Below are 10,153 nucleotides of genomic sequence, written 5' to 3'. Positions count from 1 at the left end.
ATCATCCACACTGTTCAACAGTTTTTATCGTGCTTGGTTTTGGCCATCTTCTAATCTCCTTCTAAATCAACACCTAGTGCAGTCTGATGGATTAAGAGACTGTTCATTTGGGAGACCCAAAAGCAACATTTTCCAAAGGAGAACACTTTTCGCTTCTTCTCAACACAGTTTTCTACTATTATTCACCAGAATTTGCATCATCACTTATCTTCAAATGGTCTCATGCTACTTTTCCACGCATACAGTCTCAGTGTCATGCTCTAAGTAAGGTGCTGTACAGTCCTGACAGAGTATCTAGCAAGCTTTATTTTAATAGAAGACAAACTGCCAGATGCATGCAGGCATTCTGGATGATTGTCTTTTGGCCTCAGTAAAGCAAATTCTTCCTCCACAACAGCCCAAAAGAAAGAATTCCCTCCTAAACCTGGGAATTGTCAGGCAGTAAAATTGGCTGCAGACTGGTACATGTGTGCAACTGGCGAGGTCTCATTTCTGTGTCTCCCCTTCTGACAGTTGTTTTTGTAGGGATCAGCATTAGGAGCAGAATCATAGAATAGTCAGGGTTGGAAAGGACCTTAAGATCATCAAGTTTCAACCCCCCTACTATGGGCAGGGACACCTCACACTAAACCATATCACCCAAGGCTTCGTCCAACCTGGTCTTGAGCACTGCCAGGGACGGAGCATTCACAACCTCCCTGGGCAACCCATTCCAGTGCCTCACCACCCTAACAGGAAAGAATTTCCTCCTTATATCCAAGCTAAACTTCCCCTGTTTAAGTTTTAACCCGTTACCCCTTGTCCTATTACTACAGTCCCTAATGAAGAGTCCCTCCCCAGCATCCCTATAGGTCCCCTTCAGACACTGGAAGGCTGCTCTGAGGTCTCCACTCAGCCTTCTCTTCTCCAGGCTGAACAGCCCCAGCTTTCTCAGCCTATCTTCATACAGGAGGTGCTCCAGTCCCCTGATCATCCTCGTGGCCCTTCTCTGGAATAGCAGAAGTGATGGCATTGGCTTGATGTGAAAGAGTTGTATTCAAGCAAAAATTATACCTTCATATTTCTTTTCCACTTCATGTGAAGTGGAGAACCTTGTGAAAATAATCTGCTAGATTACTCAGATATACGATTGCTCCATATATAGATGACAGCCCTATTCCTAAGAATGTAAAGTGAAGGACATGGAGTAGCTCATGGGGTGGAGCTTTGATGTTCCTCAGAGACTTCTAATTCCCAGCCTGTTACAAGAGTCTCTAGGGGACCCTTTTTACACAGCTCCATCTTCCTATTACTTCTGCTAATGGGACTGAGACCTGTGTGCCACCACATATGATGAATACTGGCAGGCTCAATCTAGACGGGAGTCTTAAATTCCACACGCTATTCCATTCCCACATACTTCTGTCAGTGGGAACCTGTTCTTACCAGTTTGAAAGATGAAGAACTTGCAGATACAATGTTTTCCTGCACTAATGAGATCTCCCACCTGTTAGATATTCTCTGAATGACTGGCAGTAATAGTGCTGCCATAGCAAACAATACTTAGACTCAGGCCATCTTGATTAGATCATTTTGGATTATTTTAGATTAAATTATGGTGTGTTCTATTATTAATTTAATTTATTTTCATTTCTTTATTTAAAATGTTGTTTTATGGTAAGTAAATAGACAGCTGGAGCTAATCCAAGTACAAGTGTACAAGTTCAATAGGTTGAACTAAGCTACCTGCAGTAACAGCATTAGGGTATTTCTGAAATACAAGAAACTGCACCGTGAACTGAAATTCAGAGCATGGGAGCTGAGAGCCTCAAGACCCACATGCAGTGCTGGCCAAGAAAACCTGCATAGTGAGTTTGGTGAAACCAGAATGTTTAGAAAGCAGGCAATGATCTGGAGTAGAATATTTATCACCTCCCATCTTCAGGTTATTCTAAATTATAAATTCACTCCAGAAAATTCCAGAAATTTTAGTGCTGTCCTCAATTAAAAAATGAGACCACAGAATTAGAAAAGATAATGGTTTTCTATGAGTGCTTAGCAGTGAAAGAAAGAAAAGCCAGCACCAAAATGATACCTCAGGAGTTCTGGTCCTTCATGAGCACCCTTAATTTTGTAACTATCACTACAAGTGTGGTATTATTATCTTTCCCCAGGAACGCACTACTGTAATTCTAATGAAATGGATGAACTAGTTAACTAACATGAGCATGCTTGAAATTCAAAATTTTCTATCCTATGTGGACTTCATGCTTACCCTGCAAAGTTGCTTTTCTGACATAATCAAAGCTGTCAAAACTGTTACTGAATTTGATCCTAAAATTTTGGTTTTCCCTCTACATCTTCTACCATAAGTAGTTTCCTGTAAAACAATAGTATTTCCTCCAAACCACTCACAATGCAGCCAGTACTGCACCTTTTCTGCTAAGTAGAAACAAATCCTCAGTTTAAGGTATCAAATTTGGGTCAAGTTTGGATGCAGTACAGCCCCATCGTGCTCTGGAACAGCATGTGCCTTCCAAGTCTGGCCAAACGTACGTTCTACAATTGTGCCTGAAGGCCAGCGGCAGCAGTTTACATTAAGAGCAGAACTAGGCTTGGGACAGTGAGTTCAACAAGCATGAAAATAATGCTCCTTTCTTTAGCCTTGTCCAGGCTCCACCCCGTTTCTCAAAACTGCTGAACTATTTACAAATGTTTAAGAGAACCTCTGTGTTGCTAGAAGAAAGTTTATACTGCCATGTGTTTCAGATGCAGGCAGAGCAACACAATCAAGGCCCACCCAAAAGACAAGAGCTGTGCTGTACCATCAAAATATGTACTGGTTCTACTCTCCACTACCATACAAGGCAGCTCTGCATTCCTGCTGGTAACCTTTTATTACCTCCTAAGATTTCCAGATCACTGCCAGTTTTCTTGAACTTCATGGAATGCTTACAGGCTTCATAAATATAAACCTCAGATGCTGTTAGGCAGTTTTGTATGGGAATGCCAAAATGAAGAAAATAAAAAGTATTGTGAAGAAGACTGTTAAGACCATTTGTGCATTGTAACGGATGCAGTTACACAGTTTACAGTTTCAATAAACTTCACAACTTAGTGTGAATCAAGCCTTGAAATATCACCGTGGTGTTGCTCTTACCCCCTTCACACATAGGATGTTAGCTGAGGAACAGAATGGCCAAGGAATTTAGAAAATGTCCCCCTGCACTCAGCAGAAGACTGGAATTAGATTTCAGATGTTTCTGCTTTGCAGTCATATTCTGCAGTCTACTAAACTATGCTGACTCTTTATGCCTTTAGACAGGAAGAAAGTATTACTAAAAGGGATTCCAAACAGCTTATATTGATACTCTCAATGCATTATGATTAAATTAGAAGAGGCCAAGAGTCCCTTTTTTTGCTGTAAATAAGAAATTTGTAGAGGAATAGTCAGTTTTAGAGATAATTCCCAGAAAATATAAAAAATAATAAATACGAAGGAAAATATGAAAACAGAAAGAAGCAATGGAATAGATGCAAGTCCATAAAGGCAGCCTTGAAAAGCTTCTGAATGCATATAACAGAGAGGTTTTGATCTGAAAAATGTGCACTGAATTTCTGGAATGAGAAAGATGCTGTTTGCATTCTGCCCACAATGTTCTGGCTTCTTATTCTGGAAGGTCATTAAAATGTTTTCTAAGAACTGATGAACTGTTTACTGATTTTATTCTTACTGATTATTTCTGATTTCTGTCCTGAATACACTTTCAAAGTTATTCATTCAAAATGCCTCCCAGCTTGTTTCAGCTGGAACTTTAAGCTATGTTGTTGTTTATTTTCCACATTTTCTTCGATGAAATCTGTCCAAATGAGGCAAATTAAGCCCCAATAGCTTCCATTAAGTCAGGTTCCTACACAATCTTTTGTTTGCACCTGGAGACCACGTAAGTGTGTCAGTACCTTAAACCTAGCTGACAGCAAATGTCATTTTTAGGTCCAGAGCCTGAAACGCGTAAAAGGTTCAGCATGCTGAGCAGTCACCCCACTAAAACGCACTGGTTGGAAATGCTGAACATGGGGTTTTCAGCCTGTTCTGTGTCAGGTAGAAATGGGTGCAGACTACACTAAAGAATTTTTGGAAGGACTCTTCAGACTGAGTCATGTGTGGATGCATTTTCCATGTAGGAGGTGTGTGTGTGAGAGAGAGAGAGACAGACAGAGTCTCTTGTCCTGTAACCCCAGACAAACTCGGCAGAAGGATGGAGATCTAACACATAGGAAGTTTCTACAAGTTTTTGGGAAACTTGCAAGACAAGTTTTGTCTGTTATTGCTCAGCCTCAGCACCTAAAAGACAAACTTCACATAGGCGAATGAGATCTAACAAATTTCCTAACCATGGGAAATGCTTTAGTCAGAGTTTATATATTAAACAGCAGAAAAACCTCAGACTGGAGTTCTCACCTGTATGGAGTCTCTGCTACCCAGTAAAATGCAAATGGGGATAGAAGTCATAAATACACTTATAAGTATGGTTTCCCAATTAGATTCTCTGAAGTCTGTAAGGGATAAACTCCTGCTGCAGCTTAGTATAATACAATTAGGTTGTCAATTAATCACAAAACCACTGGGAGCTAAGCTGCTTTGGTTCAAGTGCTCAGGAATGCTTGTTCCCAGTCCCAGGATCCAGCTGCATGTCTTTACTGGGAGCTCTGGGTTTAATTAGGAAAGACTCAATGGAGCAATGGTCTCAGCTAGAAGGACAAAGAGCATCTGGGGGTACCTTTTGGTGATACAGGATAGTGAAAAGCAGATCATGCCATGAAATATCAAAAAATAAATTGCACCTGTTGGTGGAATAAGCATGTTGGTCACTATAACTTGGTGGGGCAAGGCCCTGGGTAACTTGATATAGCCATGAAGTTTGCCCTGCTTTCAGCAGAGAATTGGACTTGATGACTCAAAGAGGTCTCCTCAGCTTAAACCTTTCTGCGATGTTAGAGCCCTCAAACCCTGAATTCACAGTTAAAATAAAAGTAATTGTTTTGCTGTTATTTTGCTTTTTAACGGTGTATGAACATTTGGCCTGGATGCCCATAGCTTTTGGAAAATTTTAATGGGCATTAGTGTCCTGCTTGTTTGGGAACATATGGATTCATTCTGAGTTTTCCTAATGCCTTCTCTTGCTATTCCTGTGATCCACTCCTGATCTGACTCCTCCTGCTTCCTAGGAAGTGTCATAAAGCTAAACTCAGACAGCAGATTTCAGCATAGACCATTATCACACACTCCCCCATTTTGCTTTCAGTATTTAAATGGGGCATGTCTATTAATCAACATACAGGTGTAACTGATCAGATTTTAGATATAAGTATTCAGCATTAGGATAGATTACTAATGAAAAACCTTTCCTCACTACCCATCCTCTTGATGTCCTCCTTATCCCACAACCTTGATTACTGCAGGCTGTTCCCTAAGCTTCTGATCTATTTTCTACCCATAGTAACTAAACAGTATCATCAGCTTTCCTTGTTCAGAGCAATCATCCTTTGCCACCTTAAGTTTTCTACTTTTTCAGAGTAAGTCAAAATTACTCCAGAGTGCCTCCATGATTCAGCATCATCTCCCATGGCTTGTTTCACTTTTCCCCCTTTTTTTTGACTCAACCCATATTCATCCTAAAATACCGCCCCTGTGCCTCCTCCTTCTCTCTAAATCCATGAACACACTGCTTTCCACTCTTGCACACACACCGGGGCTTACAGACCCCTCTGCAGCTTATTTCTTTCTCGTAACTTTCAGAACACCTCTTTTCTATCAGATTAAACCTCCTTTTTTCATTTGTGCTGAACGCTTCCCAGGGCTTTGCCGTGCATGTGCAGCATGTCTGCTCAGTGTAGCACAGACGGCATCTGCTGGGTAACTCAAGAACATCATGTGGCTTCTCTGACTTATTTCAATAAGCAAGCATAAGAATCAAGTCTTGATTCACACAAACAACGCATCTGGGGCAACCAATAAATACTCTTGATATTTTATTGTGATGTTACTTTTTTTTTAACAAATTAAAAGTTTACAAATAGCTGAAGCTTGACTAGTGTCTCACGAACTGGGTGCAAGTTTTCAACAACAATGCCAGGCTTGAAGCCAAACCTGAACAATGCTGGGCTTAATCTGTAGCAGAAACATCCTCTTATTTGGGTCATTTTTCACTTGGTTAGGGGGGAGGCAATGGAGAAACTCTGACCTGTTACATTTTGTTGTGACTGCTCATAGCAACTGTAAAACTCAGCATTGCTGTCCCGATAGCGGCACGGTGACGTAGGTACTGCCTAGGTGGTCACCAGGGAGCAGGGTAAAAAATACCTGGCTCATTATTTGTGATTTATGCAGTGAACACAGCGTGGCACTCTACAATCTGAACCTAGTTCTGCCTCACACTGTTTTGGACTTTTGTTCCCTAATGCTATTTCATCCATCATTTTGTTAACAAAGACACTGCAATAATCAACATGTTATTTTTGGTACTTTGACCGAACGTTTTCCTCTCCACTTCTCCTGGACTGTTGATTTATTTTCTATTTAACACCTAATTCTGGGACCTCTTTGGCAGTACATTTAATTTCATTAAGTAATATTTTTAAGCTTTATACTTAAAACCTAAATTTACTTATTATTTACCATATTATAAATTGAGTAGACTTAGAAGGTGCTGGCCTAAAGACTTTTTTTAGCCTTGGCACTTTGAAGCAATAGGGTAGCAGATTCAATACATGAACAGGATAGTTAGTTACAGCCTTTGTAAATATAGAGAGTCTTCAGCTTTATATCATTAGCAAGCACCTATTCTCAAGATCAAAGTCACCAAATCTAATCCTGTGTGATCCTGCTCACTGCTGGATAGGTGACACTACAGCTTGGTGGTTGGGATGTTCTTCCAGAAGGTGTGAGGCAGAATTCGGAAGGGAAATGCTTGAGAACACCAAGCCCAGAGTTCACACTTCTGGAAGTAAATGCTTCACTCATCCAGAGACACAACAGAAGGTGAACGTAACTTCCCTGTGTTTCACACAGAAAGCTATAATGAAAAAAACTGTTTGTGCCCAATTGAGTATGGTGTGTATGTGGGCAGCAGGCCTTATACCAGCAGCTGGGCTGGGCTCCTGTTAGTTCAGAATAAAACAGGGCACTCTACAGTCCTAACACATGAAGAGCTGTGGGGGCCTAGCAAAACATTTTTTACTGGCCCATCATGTCCTTTTCTACCACACACAAAAGCACTCAATATATATTGATGTGAATTAGACTTAATTATCTTAAAGTTCTTTTCCAACCTAGTTGATTCAATGATTCCAATACACTGATACTTGGAATGGCATACACAAGTTTTAGTATATGAAGTGGTTAAGAAAACGAAACAAACCAAAACCATAAAAGCCCAAGTATGCTAAAAGCTTGTCACATGTATAAACATGTATCTCCTAAAAAGCACCAGGAGTCATGCCTGGTCAGAGTGCTACAGACCTTCTTTGCTCTTGGAGCATGACAGAGGCTGTGTTGCAATGCTTGTCCAATGGGTGTTCTGGGCACCTGAGCTCTGCAATAGGTCATACCTAGATGATCCAGCCAAGGTTATCAACAGGTTAACTGAAACAGAATTAACTAATAATCTGAACAGTATTGCACTTTCTCTGTAAATTTTGGGCACTGGGAAAATTTCAAAGTTTCAGTAGAAGTGGACAGAAACCTGGTAGTTGCAGGGGTTCTTTGAAAAAGCTGACTGCTAATTGCCACATGGAAAATAAAAATCAGATGTCTCAATTAGGCCAGTGATGAGATGGTCTCTTTGGTGCTCTCAGCTGCACCTTTAGTGCTTAAACTAAACCCCACTTTTGTTTAATCCCTATTGTTAAGTTTTTCTACTGTATAACCCTACTTGTTCTTTACAACCAGTTGCTAAAAGCACAACTCTAAAAACATCAGACTGAATCATAACAACTTACATTGTCAAGTAGCCACATAAAACACAACATAGAACGCAATGCTAAGACAAACAAAAGGTTATAATCCCAAAGGAATATTTGGGATTTTCCTCCTCACACATGCTGAGAGTGACAAGGCCAATCTTGTATTCTGCTGTAAATCTTTGTCTTCATTTGTTGTTTAACTTCTGAAGAGTTAAATGTCACTGACAGTGGCATGATAACTACAGCTGGCTAAGTGCCTCTTCTTGCTGTTTCTTGTTATACTGAGTGCTTATAAGGCTTTTTACCAATAAAGCTCTACTCTTAAGCATAGAACTTCAACTTTCATACTTTAAGTTCAGATTTGATCTGCAAAGTATGTACTTTTATCACTGAAACACGCAAAAAATTTCCATCTTCTATTCTTAACTTAGTAAGATAAATAGATCTGAAGGGACCTTCATGATAAAAGAGCCAAAAAGTACAAGAGTAAAAACACCCCGACACTTAACTGCCAATATTTTCATTATGGCAGTGAGAGAACAAAATCTCCTTAATGCTTGTTTTTAAGCTCCAGTATGTTGACTTATCTTTTGACTAACACAAAAAGGGTTATCTTCAGGAAAAATTCTTTTCTAGCTCATTATAAGAGCTGTTTATCACTCCTAATCATCTTCTGATCTATGGTCACACAGCAGTACCTTTGCCTCAGCTACACATTACACTTGACCTTCCCATGGCATGATCCTTTCCAGTTACTGCATGGACATAAATTAAGCTTTGGCTACATCACAGCAGAAACACCTAGATACATCAGGTTCCACAGAAGAGAGCCAAAAGGGATCAAGAAGGCAAGGGAAGATTCTCAAAGAGAGCTAGCTAAAAACAGCAAGACAGCATGCTTCAGAAGAGGCACAGAAAAAGGCAGTCCCAGAAAATGATGAACTGTTAAGATGTTTGGTTTGACATAAATTTCCTTAGCAAGTAAGTCTTGAAAGAATGAGTAAGTCCTGAGATAGTGCCTGTTTATCCTTTTAAATAAAAGTTACACAATGAAGTTTAACAAACAAAACTGCACAGAACAAGATTTGAAGTCAAAAGTAAGACTGCCATTGGTGCAAGCAATCACATTAAAGAGATATAGTACTGTTAAATGGGATGGCAGGAGAACGGTAGGGAAAGCTGCACAATCGATTTTCACAGAGTTCTTTATAAAGATCATCTGCATCTTTTAGAATAGATGTTAGTGAGTGGGTGAGGACAGATACACTCAAGACAAGTAAAACCCAAACACTCACTATTAAGCCATCCTTAGAGATAATCATTAAATAAGACCCTACACCAACCCTCAAACGTCATTCTCGCAGCATGTCCTGCTGTAGATTAAGGAGCACTTCAACGGAAACAAACAGAAATACCTTCTCTTACTGAGGCATCCTGGTTTTCCTTGGTTTAATACTGCAGCTCTGGAAAGAATACCACCTCATTGGTATGAGATGAAAGATACACACTTTGTTGTACATCCTGAGTATCCCTGGGAAAAGCTGTAGAGGCTTTCAGAACATGGACCTGAAGTTTAAATCTCAATTCAGACAACATACAAAGTGTCTTATTTTTGCAGTACTCAAAGGATCACAATACACATTATACTGTGTGAATTCAAAACTTCCCATGCTATGTTAAAATATAATTAATGCCATAGTTTATGTGAACAAAAATTAAATCCACATTAAGCTCTGAAGTCGTATGTGTCAGAACAAGGTCCACTAATCTGCACCTCTAAGCACATCAATATTACACAAGACAGTAAGCGCTTGATAGTAATATATGCCTTAAGGTTTTTTTGGAAATAGTGTCAAAGCTAGAGAAGTCTGGAAGCATTTCTCCTCCTCATTACCACCCCTAAAGGAGATTCAACAAGAACAGAATTAGTAGACAACTCAAGTGAACACCACTAATTTTTATTTGTGTTACAATACAGCCACCATAAAACTTAAGAGCTGAACATAAAACTTGCATAGATTTTTTAAAATTTCATTTTTTTTCCTCTTTAGGCCAAAGACTCTCCATTCACTGTTTGGCACAAAGCTAACAAGTTTCACCCTAGATCTGTAACTCTTAAAGAGAACCACACATTTGGCTTATCTAGTAAACAAATCTAATACACAGCTGTGATTTTTTCCACTCAAGTTCTGGACGTCTTCTTTGAAAG

This window comes from Pezoporus wallicus, unplaced genomic scaffold (genome assembly GCF_028554395.1).
Source record: "Pezoporus wallicus isolate ANWC-B61680 ecotype Strahan unplaced genomic scaffold, APGP_CSIRO_Pwel_v1 contig_3858, whole genome shotgun sequence".
Lineage (NCBI taxonomy): Eukaryota > Metazoa > Chordata > Aves > Psittaciformes > Psittacidae > Pezoporus > Pezoporus wallicus.
Note: the sequence above shows the minus strand (reverse complement) of the source record.